We start from the raw sequence: 14,942 nt of genomic DNA, 5'->3' as shown, positions 1-14,942 counted from the left end.
CCCACCTGTGGACGTCGGGCCCTCATACCACCCTCATGGAGTCTGTTTCTGACCGTTTGAGCAGACACATTTGTGGCCTCCTGGAGGTCATTTTGCAGGGCTCTGGCAGTGCTTCTCCTGCTCCTCCTTGCACAAAGGCGGAGGTAGCGGTCCTGCTGCTGGGTTGTTGCCCTCCTACGGCCTCCTCCACGTCTCCTGATGTACTGGCCTGTCTCCTGGTAGCGCCTCCATGCTCTGGACACTACGCTGACAGACACAACAAACCTTCTTGCCACAGCTCGCATTGATGTGCCATCCTGGATGAGCTGCACTACCTGAGCCACTTGTGTGGGTTGTAGACTCCGTCTCATGCTACCACTAGAGTGAAAGCACCGCCAGCATTCAAAAGTGACCAAAACATCAGCCAGGAAGCATAGGAACTGAGAAGTGGTCTGTGGTTACCACCTGCAGAACCACTCCTTTATTGGGGGTGTCTTGCTAATTGCCTATAATTTCCACTTGTTGTCTATTCCATTTGCACAACAGCATGTGACATTTATTGTCAATCAGTGTTGCTTCCTAAGTGGACAGTTTGATTTCACAGAAGTGTGATTGACTTGGAGTTACATTGTGTTGTTTAAGTGTTCCCTTTCTTTTTTGGAGCAGTACGTATATGTATGTATGTATGTATGTACTGCTCCAAAAAATAAAGGGAACACTTAAACAACACAATGTAACTCCAAGTCAATCACACTTCTGTGAAATCAAACTGTCCACTTAGGAAGCAACACTGATTGACAATAAATGTCACATGCTGTTGTGCAAATGGAATAGAATAAATTATAGGCAATTAGCAAGACACCCCCAATAAATTAAATACACACACACACACACACACACACACACACACACACACACACACACACACTTTTCTTGGTCAGTACTAGAGGTCGACCGATTAATTAGGGCCGATTTCAAGTTTTGATAACAATCGGTGATCGGCATTTTTGGACATTGATCATGGCCGATTACATTGCACTCCACGAGGAGACTGCGTGGCAGGCTGACTACCTGTTATGCGAGTGCAGCAAGGAGCCAAGGTAAGTTGCTAGCTAGCATTAAACGTATCTTGTAAAAAAACAATCAATCTTAACATAATCACTAGTTAACTACACATGGTTGATGATATTATTAGTTTATCTAGCTTGTCCTGCGTTGCATATAATCGATGCAGTGCCTGTAAATTTATCATTGAATCACAGCCTACTTCGCCAAACGGATGATTTGTCAAGCGCATTCGCGAAAAAAGCACTGTCGTTGCACCAATGTGTACCTAACCATAAACATCAATGCCTTTCTTTAAAATCAATACACAAGTATATATTTTTAAACCTACATATTTAGTTAATATTGCCTGCTAACATGAATTTCTTTTAACTAGGGAAATTGTGTCACTTCTCTTGCGTTCATTGCACACAGAGTCAGGGTATATGCAACAGTTTGGGCCGCCTGGCTCATTGCGAACTAATTTGCCAGAATTTTACGTAATTATGACATTGAAGGTTGTGCAATGTAACAGCAATATTTAGACTTATGGATGCCACCCGTTAGATAAAATACGAAACGGTTCCGTATTTCACTGAAAGAATAAACGTTTTGTTTTCGAAATGATAGTTTCCGGATTTTACCATATTAATGACCTAAGGCTCGTATTTCTGTGTGTTATTATATTATAATTAAGTCTATGATTTGATAGAGCAGTCTGACTGAGCGGTGGTAGGCAACAGCAGGGTCGTAAGCATTCATTCAAACAGCACTTTCCTGCATTTGCCAGCAGCTCTTCGCAATGCTTCAAGCACAGCGCTGTTTATGACTTCAAGCCTATCAACTCCCGAGATTAGGCTGGCAATACTGAAGTACCTATTAGAACATCCAATAGTCAAAGGTATATGAAATACAAATCGTATAGAGAGAAATAGTCCTATAATAACTACAACCTAAAACTTCTCACCTGGGAATATTGAAGACTCATGCTAAAAGGAACCACCAGCTTTTATATGTTCTCATGTTCTGAGCAAGGAACTTAAACATTAGCTTTTTTACATGGCACATATTGCACTTTTACTTTCTTCTCCAACACTGTGTTTTTGCATTATTTAAACCAAATTGAACATGTTTCATTATTTATTTGAGACTAAATAGATTTTATTGATGTATTATATTAAGTTAAAATAAATGTGTTCATTGTTCATTCAGTATTGTTGTAATTGTCATTCTTATAAATAAAATGTAAAAAAAACTTTTTTTTAATAAAATAAATAAAAATAAAACAATTAAAACTTAAATATATATAAAAAGTTTTTTTTGGTCCTCCAATAAATCTGTATCGGCGTTGAAAAATCATAATCGGTCGACCTCTATTCAGTACTGTGTTTGACACAGTCACTCATACCAGATATAATGAGCTAGCCTGTCTGCATTCCTGGTTGATGTAACTGTTAGCTTACCTGTATAATATTGACATAAGCTTGTTTTGCAAACATGGTCCTGTTTTATCAATTGCTGTGCGGATCAATGGACAGTTCATTACCTCTGTCAAATTAACATTTAGCTCAAAGATGTGAACTTGTATTTATTTTTGCAATTAAGATGGTGACGCTAGAATAATACACATATCTAAACACACAGTGAATTCAGAAAGTATTCAGACCCCTGGACTTTTTCCACATTTTGATATGTTACAGGCTTAATCTAAAATTGATTAAAGTATTATTTTTCCTCATCAAACTACACACAGTACTCCATAATGACAAAATGAAAACATGTTTTCAGAAATTTTTGCAAATGTATTAAAGATGTAAAACAGAAATACCTTATTTACATAAGCATTCAGACCCTTTGCTATGAGAGCTCCGATTCATCCTGTTTCCATTGATCATACTTGAGATTATTCTACAACTTGGAGTCCACCTGTGGTAAATTCAATTGATTGGATATGATTTGGAAAGGCACACACCTGTCTATATAAGGTCCCTCAGTTGACAGTGCATGTCAGAGCAAAAACCAAGCCATGAGGTCGAAGGAATTGTCCGTAGTGCTCCGAGACAGGATTGCGTCAAGGCACAGATCTGGGGAAGGGTACCAAGACATTTCTTCAGCATAGAAGGTCCCCAAGAACACAGTGGCCTCCATCATTCTTAAATGGAAGAAGTTTGTAACCACCAAGACTTCCTAGAGCTGGCCGCCCGGCCAAACTGAGCAATTGAGGGAGAGGGGACCTCATGGAGGTCACCAAGAACCCAATGGTCACTCTGACAGAGCTCCAGAGTTCCTCTGTGGAGATGGGAGAATCTTCCAGAAAGACAACCATCTCTGCAGCACTCCACCAATCAGGCCTTTATGGTAAAGTGGCTTGACGGAAGCCACTCCTCAGTAAAAGGCACATGACAGCCCGCTTGGAGTTTGCCAAAAGGCACCGAAAGACTCTCAGACCATGAAAAACAAGATTCTCTGGTCTGAAAATTGAACTCTTTGGCCTGAATGCCAAGCGTCACATCTGGAGGAAACTTGGCACCATCCCTACAGTGAAGCATGGGGTGGCAGCATCATGTGATAAATGTGATATTTCAGTTTATTTTCTTGTATACATTTGCAAAAATGTCTAAAAACCTGTTTTTGCTTTGTCATTATGGAGTATTGTGCGTAGATTGATGAGGGAGAAAAACAATTTAATCCATTTTAGAATAAGGCTGTAACATAACAAAAATGTGGAAAAAGTCAAGGGGTCTGAATACACTGTATGTAGCTGGTTTTATTCAAACACTGTCTATATATATGGAAAGAACAAGGTTAAACATTAACACCAATCGATTGGTCAAAAGAACAGGACGACTCTCAGCCTACCAAGACAGTTTTTTTTGTCGTGGACAGCCCTAATGCATTTCATGATTAACCTCAGCTTGTAAACCAGCAGACTGGTGCAGGCAGGCAGTGAGCTGTTTGTGTTGTTGAGTTGCTGGGCAACAGAGTTGCTGGCCCACTTAGACAGAATGAGATTTAGCTAAAAAGACGCTAGCATTATCAGAAATGCTACAATTAGGTCCGATTTCAAGTTTTCATAACAAATCGGTATTTTTGGCCACCGATTTGCCGATTATTATTTATTTTTATATATATATATTTATTTTTATATACATACATACATACATACATACATACATATACACACACATACACATATATATATATATATACACACTTTCTTGCATTTTGCCAGCAGCTCTTCGCAATGCATTGCGCTGTTCATAGGCTGGTGTAACCGATGTGAAATGGCTAGCTACTTAGCGGGTGCGCGCTAATAGTGTTTCAAACGTCACTCGCTCTGAGACTTGGAGTAGTTGTTCCCCTTGCTCTACATGGGTAACGCTGCTTCGAGGGTGGCTGTTGTCGATGTGTTCCTGGTTTGAGCCCAGATAGGAGCGAGGAGAGGTAAGGAAGCTATACTGTTACACTGGCAGTACTAAAGTGCCTATAAGAACATCCAATAGTCAAAGGTATATGAAATACAAAACGTATAGAGAGAAATAGTCCTATAATAACTACAACCTAAAACTTCTTACCTGGGAATATTGAAGACTCATGTTAAAAGGAACCACCAGCTTTCATATGTTCTCATGTTCTAAGCAAGGAACTTAAACGTTAGCTTTTTTTACATGGCACATATTGCACTTTTACTTTCTTCTCCAACACTGTGTTTTTGCATTATATACACCAAATTGAACATGTTTCATTATTTATTTGAGGCTAAATTGATTTTATTGATGTATTATATTAAGTTCAAATAAGTGTTCATTCAGTATTGTTGTAATTGTCATTATTACAAATAAATAAATGTAAAAAAAAAAGTAAAAAAAGAAATCGGCCGATAAATCGGCATCGTTTTTTTATTGGTCCTCCAAAAATCGGTATCGGCAATGAAAAATCATAATCGGCCGACCTCTAGTTAATATGTAAAGTCAACAGACCTATGCCATGTGAACCCTACTCCACAGGAGAGCCATTTGAACCCTACTCCACAGGAGAGCCATTTGGACCCTACTCCACAGGAGAGCCATTTGGACCCTACTCCACAGGAGAGCCATTTGGACCCTACTCCACAGGAGAGCCATTTGGACCCTACTCCACAGGAGAGCCATTTGGACCCTACTCCACAGGAGAGCCATTTGGACCCTACTCCACAGGAGAGCCATTTGAACCCTACTCCACAGGAGAGCCATTTGAACCCTTCTCCTTGCCCAGAGCATCCAGCGTGCGCTCTGAATGCTCCGAGAGCGAAACCCTCGGAATTTACAAATGCCCAGAGCGCACTCTGGCACTCCAGATTAAATTTACGAATACACTCGTAGTATAAACCAGCGTTTAGCCTTGAAATCTTTGGTTGTTTAGTACATGGCCTCACATGTGAATCCTTAAAGATATGGGTGGGGCTAAAGCTTAAGAGGGTGTGAATGAGTGAATGATGCTGAATGGGTGTAGACAAAGAAGAGCTCTCCAGTAGGTACCAAAATATTCAAATGAGCATTTTCTCAAAAGTGAGGTTACAAGTGCATCAACTTTCAAAGCAGAATTTCATTCCCATTGTTCCTCAACTGTAGTGTATGATATAGCATTTTCTATCTGAGTCTCTACTTTTATCCAATGGAAAAAACACAATTTCAAATTTTGATACATAAGACCAAATCGAGCTTGTCGGTCACAAATATGCAGTTGTCACGCAACACAAAGCCACAGATGTCTCGAGTTTTGAGGAAGCGTGCAATTGGCATGCTGACTGCAGGAATGTCCCCCAGAGCGGTTGGCATAGAATTGCATGTTAATTTATTTACCATAACCCACCTCCAATGTCGTTTTAGATCATTTGGCAGTGCGTCCAACCGGCCTCACAATCTCAGACCACGTGTATGGCGTCGTGTGGGCGAGCAATTTGCTGATGTCAACATTGTGAACAGAGTGCCCCATGGTGGCGGTGGGGTTACGGTATTTGCAGGCATAAGCTACATAAAACAAACACAATTGTATTTCATTGATGGCAATTTGAACGCACAGAGATATCAATAAAAAGATGCTGAGGACCATTTTCGTGCCATTCAGCCATCACCAGACATGTCACCCGGTCAGCATGTTTGGGATGCTCTGGATCAACATGTACGACAGCTTGTTTTCCAGTTCCAGCCAATAACCAGCAAGTTGGCATGGCCATTGGAGAAGAGCGGGACAACATTCCACAATCAACAGCCTGATCAACTCCACACCAAGTGGATGTGCCGCACTGCGAGAGGCAAATGGTGGGCACACCTGATTAGTGGCAGTCGGTATCATTTAAGATGAGGACAATATATTTTTTTCATCATGTACATGGCCTTATTTCTATAACAGCATATTGGTTGACTGTCATTCTTTATTCCATTCACCCAGTTCAATGTAACAGTGAAAGGTTTAGGCTACTACATGATACTAAAATATTCCCTATACCCATCATGAGGTTGATACAAGCTAGACTATGAATGAAAGTTTACAACGTAGATGCACACAGGTCAAGTTAACATTTTGAGGTGACAGACAGTGACATTGACAGACAGTGACACATTCAATACCGCCTGGAACACTCTTGCCTGCATCTAGCTGATCTAGGGTGTAATCATTAGTCCAACAGTCGCAAACAAGAGTTTATTGGACAAACTCAGGTCTGTTTATTTCATTTCGTTCTGTTTCCTTCCTTTAAGAAACATCAACAGAATCGGCGGAATAAATACACCCCTGATCACGCGTAAAACACAGTTCACTTTCAGAGCAGCCACATTGTATTCTTTCTCACCTCTATTCACTCTCACCGTTTCCCTTCGCTTGTCAACTTCAATGCACATCAGCTGTATGTGACCAGGCGAAAAAACCTTTCCAAGCTAAACCATATCATATCCTCTACACACAGCCTACATCATTGTCACCCTATTAGCTAAAGTAACAACATAGTCAGCATAGCTAATAGAACTAACATGTTAGTAAACCTGCTACAATCATGCAGTAACGTTACAGTGTACAGTCAGTAAGCAGTTTAGCACTTACACTGGCGGGCCCCAGTGGCAATACATTTGTAAAACCAAAAGCTTACATTGACTTGGAAGAGTTCCAGTGTTGTGTTAGATAGTCATAGCCAGCTAGCTAACACAGCATCCCTCTGTTTGAGCAAGTGTTTGAATACGCTAAACTAGCTAGCTGCATTTCCTAGCTAAGTAAGTGACACTGAAAGTGAGGGGGGGAAAATTACACTCTATCCCTCTTGCTTCTCCTTCATTTTGGAAGAAATGAATTTGTTCAAAACTGTTAAGCTATTTTCTTTCTCTTTGAGTCAACTACTCACCACATTTTATGCACTGCAGTGCTAGCTAGCTGTAGCTTATGCTTTCAGTAGTAGATTCATTCTCTGATCCTTTGATTGGGTGGACAACATGACAGTTCATGCTGCAAGAGCGCTGATAGGTTGGTGAACATCCTCCGGAAGTTGTCATAATTACTGTGTAAGTCTATGGAAGGGGGTGAGAACCATGAGCCTCCAAGGTTTTGTATTGAAGTCAATATACTCAGAGGAGGACAGAAACTAGCTGTCCTCCAGCTACACCATAGTGCTACCCTACACGGTGCTGTTGAGGCTACTGTAGACTTTTAGTGCAAAACAAAAAGTGTTGAATCAATTATTTGGTGATGTGAATATATTTAGTATAGTTTTGTCTAAAAAGGATAACTTTTTAAATGTTTTTACAATTTTATTTTTATGAAATTCACTAAGGAGGAGCCTCCAATGCACCTGATACTGACTGGTTTTCTGATCTACGCGGCTACCTGTAACCAATATAACATATCTGTATTCCCAGTCATGTGAAATCCATAGATTAGGGACTAATTAATTTATTTCAATTGACTGATTGCCATACATAAACTGTAACTCGGTAAAATCTTAGACATCTAGTCATTTAGCAGACGCTCTTATCCAGAGCGACTGACAGTAGTGAATGTATTTTTTTCCTGTGCTGGCCCCCCGTGGGAATCGAACCCACAACCCTGGCATTGCAAACACCATGCTCTACCAACTGAGCTACAGGGAAGGCATTGTTGTATGTTGCGTAAATATTTGTGTTCTGTGTAGATGTATTTTACATTAAGGTTCGTGCTTATTTGAGTGTTGTTAAAAGAAACGACATTACTGACATAGCAAAAGCACCATCCAAATAATAGCCAACTAGCTAACGTTAGCTGTCAAAAGAAATGGCATTACATTCATGAAAGACGTAAGTTAACCGACTAAATCATAAACACGTCATGCTGATTAGATCAAGAACAACCAATGCATTAATAAACAACTAACTCACATTGACTTACTTTTTAGCGATGTGAATGTAATTCCTTTTTAGACTATTTTTCACTGTTATTTCTTCCCTCTTCCGAATTGTTATGCCAGGCGCACAGTGACCAAGCTAGAGAGCTATCTATGTCATGTGACGAAATCAGCTGATTTCGCTTGCAGTTCAAAGGTTAAAAGAGAGTTTCGCGCAAGATCGGCTATACCACGGGTGTATTCATTACGTCCATTCTGTTGCAAAACGTTGCGCCTGTTGCAAAACGTTCTGAATTTTTTTCCGATTTTTTTTGCCATTGTTGCAAATCATTTTTCAACAGAAACGAAAGTTTCTACCGGACAAATTCAGTTAGGTCCCTCCACGTTTCATTGCGTTTGCTCTGTTTGCTCTCCGTTTGCTTCTTTAAACGTTTAACGGTTTCCGTTGCAAGACGTAATGAACACACCCCAGAGATACTGGATATAATGACGAGATGCTTATGTCTCCGCCCTAACAATGGGATTCGTTGTCCACAGAGCGGGACAGGGGTCTCCCGCCTATTCCTCTCTTTCGATTGGTGGATACATCTCCGTATTTGAATACTGTCTTGAATATTCAATGAGGGGTGTTGACCGTCAACCGTCTGTGTTACGATACTGATGATCTGACGCCACATATGGTTTGTTTACTTTTCTACGGTTGTGGCTAGATGGAGTTGGTCCTAGAGCTCTATCTCGTGGTCACGTCGGGGGATAACAGTTGTTGACAACCTGACATCTCGATCATACCGACAGGGTCTAGTGCATTTAGGTACACCAGAAGTACATTAATTTCCAATGGGACGCTGCGTTTGCCTTGCAGAGGAAGTTGCAGTGAGTTCTGTGTGGTGCATAACGTACTAGCGGGTTACTAGCCCCCCTGCGCAAAGTAGTACGCAGCCTTATCTAGATATGTGTGCAACAAAAGTTCCAACATTCACCTTCTGCTACCATTTCTGTCAAGCAGTATACGCGTAGCATAAATTAGATAAATCCAACATATGCACCATACAGAACGCACTGAAACTACCCTTGCAACACAACGCTGCAAGGAAAACGCAGCGTTCCATTGGAAATGAATGTACTTCTGCTGTACCAAAAGGCAAAAGGCTCTGTTGGTCAAGGCGTCAAACTGTACGCTTGAAATGGTAGCAGAAGGTGAATGTTGAACTTTTGTGGTACGCATTTCCAGATGATGCTGCGTACTATTTTGAGCAATAACTCTTATCGGTGTGATCGAGGCGTAACCCTAACCCTTTTCATAATCTTAAACTCATTGTTCTAACCTGCTGCATTAGTTCTCTTAACCTGCTACGTTAATTCACCTAACCTGCTGCATTAGTTCTCCTAACCTGCTACGTTAATTCACCTAACCTGCTGCATTAATTCTCCTAACCTGCCACATTAATTCACCTAACCTGCTGCATTAGTTCTCCTAACCTGCCACATTAATTCACCTAACCTGCTGCATTAGTTCTCCTAACCTGCCACATTAATTCACCTAACCTGCTGCATTAGTTCTCCTAACCTGCCACATTAATTCACCCAACCTGCCACATTAATTCACCTGACCTACTGCATTAGGTGTCCTAACCTGCCACATTAATTCACCTAACCTACTGCATCAGTTCTCCTAAATGGCTACGTTAATTCTCCTAACCTGCCACGTTAATTCTCCTAACCTGCCATGTGAATTAACCTAACCTGTTATGTAAACAAACCACCACATCTGTATTCAATGGAGAGTGAGATACTTGCCTGAATATTGAATTTCAACAGGGACAACTCCGACATAAAGTGTTTTTTTCTCAGTTGCCAGGATATCACGTGCATCACACTTATTGTATATCAGTACAGTCTTACCAACCTAAGCATTACAAAACTTCTATGTGATCAAATAAGCCTCATGTATCAAAATAGTAATTAATTTGATCCTGACACTCTTTCATTGCCCCTTCATACAAAACTCCGCACATGTTTAAAGAGCACTGTTACTAAAAAGCAAGTTTTCGTTTTTTTTAAAAAACGACCTACGTGGCATCGATAAATCAGAAACATTTATTCTAGTGTCAACATGGACTAGAATGTGTAAATATGATAATTTTGGGTCATAAAGTCAGTCTTGTTCAAAACTGAGATTTGTGAGATGATAGGGAATACATTTACATGGAATGAAAGGTACCATAACCATTTTCCTTGGGTTTGGTTTATTTTAATCTTGCCCTCATGCTGGCAGCACAAGAGTAATCGTCAATTCGGAGATACACTGAACAAGACCAGATCATGAAGCCTGGTCTCATAAAGTACCACAGTAGCAGTCATAATACCCATAAAACCTAGCGGTCAAACAAGGAAATGGTTACAATCATTTTCCCACCATTCATTTTTTTCCCCTTAGGAGATTTTAGAAACACTTAAAATAAGGGTTGTGGTTAGTGTCTACGAAATGTTTACATATCATACTAAATGTGGGGTCTTAGGTTTTACATACAGAATAATACAAAATGCGCTGAGACCAGGTTGCTGGCCAGGATAAACTAAGCTGTAGCATTGTGTGGGCTATTTGTTTGTGAGAAAATGTCAGTGGGATAAAAACTGGTTTTATATTCAAACTTGGGCTAACCTAGACTTTTTCAATCCAAAATGATTAACTGGAATGAAATCAATAAACACAATAGCTAACAGACTGAGTTAATTTTTTTATTTAGGCCTACAGTTGAATAGGGCAGGACTACATGATTCAAACCTGCATACAGCAAGATCAGCTTTTTATTGTCCAATCATATGTTGCTTTCTCTGTGTCTGTTTATAGGAAACCCCCCTAGTCCTTAGCTGCAGTTTGACAGGGTTTTCATCCTCCCCAAGACCAGGAGTTTTTACAGGAGTTTTATTAAAACCATATGATAGGACTAGAAAAACTCTGGTCCCATCATAGCCCATTTTAAATCTTTTTACAACAGATTAATCACGTCATACCGTATAAGGTCCGGCGTTTTACCTAGTTAGGTGACCAGATCAGGAAAAACTACAAGTCCCAGAAGTGTTTTGTTGCCACACCACTCCGGGACCTGTGGTTTATCTCTAGTTTATCTAGGATGTTTACTACAGTAACGTGTGTCCAATTAAATGAGAGACGTTTAATGCCTATAGGCTACTTTGCCAGTATGAAACGATCAGTCAGAAAAAGTGAGGAATTTATTCAGCAATAATCATGGTATTGAAATAAGAAATAGGTTTCCAACTATTTTTAGAGTGCAAAGATACAACAAACAAAAAGATCTTCGCTCTTCTCACTAATGGAAAATGTTTGCATCTTATTATATTTACCTGTTTTTTTGTTATAAATATCATCATATCTCCCATTTACACAAAACAGTAGGCTATTTAAAAATAATAATAATAATGTTTAACCTTTATTAAACCAGGCAAGTCAGTTAAGAACAAATTCTTATTTACAATGACTGCCTACCCCAGCCAAACCCAGACGACGCTGGGCCAATTGTGCGCCGCCCGAAGCGACTCCCAATCACAGCCGGATGTGATGCAGCCTGGATTCCAACCACGTACTGCAGTGACACATCTTATACTTAGATGCAGTGTCTTAGACCACTGCGCCAGTCTATTGGCTGCTTGCGATGCTATTAGAAACTATACATACACACGGTCTAAAGTTAGCGGGAAACTAAGCACACACGTCAAGTTCAGTGTGTTTATAAAAATGACAATTTTGGCTTGAAAACTGGCGCAAACATGTTTTGGGGTATATTTTGTACGTATGCAACGTTTCAAAATGAGTCCCCGGGTCACAGGACTGCTGGAGAAGATAGAGGACATGGTGGAACAATTGCAAGTCCAATTAATTATGTAACAATTTACTGATTGAGTCAATGTTATCTATAAATCAATAATTCTGTTTTCTGAATAACAAGGAACTCCATATTACAACAGTTTCAAGCAGTTGCACAATTTTGTAGATAAAAAAAAGGTACAACCCCAAAAGGGTTCTTCGGCTGTCAAATCAAATTTTATTTGTCACATGCGCCAAATACAACAGATACAACAACCTTACAGTGAAATGCTTACTTACAAGCCCTTAACCAACAATGCAGTTAAAAAAAAAAAGGGTTAAATAAAAAAATAATTCAAGAGCAGCAGTAAAATAACAGTAGCGAGGCTATATACAGGTGGTACTGGTACAGAGTCAATGTGTGGGGGCACAGGTTACTTGAGGTAAAATATACATGTAGGTAGAGTTAAAGTGACTATGATTAGATAATAAACAGAGAGTAGCAGCAGCGTAAAAGAGGGGGAGGGGGGGGGGGCAATGCAAATAGTCTGGGTATCCATTTGATTAGCTGTTAATAGCTGTGGCTATGGCAGTGAGACCCAAACCATTGCTGGCAGAAGTACAGCTGCATTTTGGCAGTTTAAAATGGCAGTTTAAATGTTTTTTATTTTATATTGTCCATTTGTCACATCCCTAGTATAAAATTAATGTTTTTTTATACAGTCTCTTTTTGGACTTAGTTGTGGTCAATTTGCAGTGCACAAATTATTATAATTATGTTACAAAAATCGAGAAGGGTGTAGACCGCAATTAGGGGCGTTTTCTGATATCAGCATTTCTTGATATCAAGGTATACCCATTGATGCTTGCCATTGGTCCGTGGCCTTTTCTTTTGCATCAGGGACAACAGTTGTTGACAACTGTAGCATTGTAGCTAAGCCTTAGGTTTTCATAAACTTAACCTCATTCTCCTAACCTGCAACACTAACTCACATAACCTGACACATTAATTATCATAACCTGCTATGTAAACAAATCATCTGTGTCGGAGAAACCACCGTAACACGTGAACTGACCAATAGGAGTTTCCTGATGTCAAGGAACAACCACATCAAGAAACTCCCCGAATTGCAGTCTGCAATTACACTATATTCCAGAACACTGTATATTTCTCTCCGCCCTAACAATGGGAGTCATTGTCCACAAAGCCGCACTGCGTGCTGTCTAGCTCCCGCCTATCCGTTCTCTGGATTGGTGGATACATCTCATTATTGTAATTCTTTTTTGAATATTCGATGAAGGTTGTTTTTGACCAGATTCAACACTCACATTGACTTACATACAAAAACTCCTTGCTTGGGCTAAACGACAACAAAAAAACTGCACCTGCTGGAAGGTGAGCCTCTCTTCCTCTTCCTCTCTGATCTATACTGTAACAAAAATATGAACGCAACATGTAAAGTGTTGGTCCCATGTTTCGTGAGTTGAAATAAAAAATCCCAGAAATGTTCCATACGCACCAAAAGCTTATTTCTGTAAGGACAGACGCTGGAGACGAGACGCAAATACAGGGCGTGAACGTTTAATGCAACACGGACACGAACAGAATACAGACAGCGTCTGGACAGGGGAAGACAATAATGCTGACACGGGGATGAAACAGAGGAAACAGACAGATATAGGGAAGGCAATTAAACATGAAGGAGTCCAGGTGATTCCAATGAGCGCAGATGCGCGTAATGATGGTGACAGGTGTGCGTAAGGAAGGTCAGCCAATCGAGCTCCAGAGAGGGGAAGCGGGAGCAGGCGAGACAACTGCTCTCAAATGTTGTGCACAAATTTGTTTACATCCTTGTTAGTGAGAATTTTATCCTTTGTCAAGATAATCCATCCATCTGACAGGTGTGGCATATCAAGAAGCTGATTAAACAGCATGATCATTACCCAGGTGCACCTTGTGCTGGAGACAATAAAAGGCCATTTTAAAATGTGCAGTTTTGTCACACAACACAATGCCACAAATGTCTCAAGTTTGAGGGAGCGTGCAATGGCATGCTGACTAGAGGAATGTCCACCTGAGCTGTTGCCAGAGATTTTAATATTAATTTCTCGACCATAATCCATCTCCAATGTCGTTTTAGAGAATTTGGAAGTGCGGGGGGACAATAAAATTAGTATTTCCGTCTGCTATAAAGCCCCTTTTGTGGAGAAAAACTCATTCTGATTGGCTGGGCCTGGCTCCCAAGTGGGTGGGCCTATACCCACCCATGGCTGTGTCCTGCCCAGTCATGTGAAATCCATAGATAATGAATTTATTTCAATTGACTGATTATCTTATATGAACTGTTAACACAGCAAAATCTTTGAAATTGTTGCATTTATATTTTTGTTCGGTATAGTTGCCTACCCCTAGCTGTTCTCTATCTATCTAGCCACAACCAAATTGCATGGCGAGAGAATGACGATATTTGCTATCCGTAGCAAAATGCAAATATTATTTTGTTATGTATTTGTTTTATTATGAACAATAGAGCAAATACAAAATCATAAATATACAAACAAGAGTACATAAACCTAACAGACAGGGGGGTATTACATATCCAGATACATTTTCAATTTGTCAAAAGGTTTTAGGGTATGTAAATGCTTTTGTGTTTTTACTCAAAATAATATTTCAATTCTATCTTAAACAATGTGAAGAGGGGATTGTTCTCCGCCCACTTCATTTTATGGATAAAGAATCTTCCA

General features: G+C 40.0%; 1 protein-coding gene across 4 annotated transcripts in view; it reads right to left on the bottom strand.

Moving 5' to 3' along the window:
* Nucleotides 1-8,545, bottom strand: part of zfyve26 (zinc finger, FYVE domain containing 26) — a 143,978-nt gene extending 135,433 nt beyond the window's left edge. For 3 of the 4 annotated variants that reach the window (XR_006771018.1, XM_045723749.1, XM_045723751.1), the window contains exon 1: nt 8,413-8,545. The gene's annotated coding sequence lies outside the window, so the exon portion shown is untranslated. Of the gene's footprint in view, nt 1-8,402 lie in introns of all 4 variants that reach the window. The other variant, XM_045723750.1, reaches the window with a different exon arrangement.
* Nucleotides 8,546-14,942: the final 6,397 nt, after the last annotated feature.

This window comes from Salmo salar, chromosome ssa09 (assembly GCF_905237065.1).
Source record: "Salmo salar chromosome ssa09, Ssal_v3.1, whole genome shotgun sequence".
NCBI classification, from domain to species: Eukaryota; Metazoa; Chordata; class Actinopteri; order Salmoniformes; family Salmonidae; genus Salmo; species Salmo salar.
This window is presented reverse-complemented; position numbering and strand designations above follow the sequence as displayed.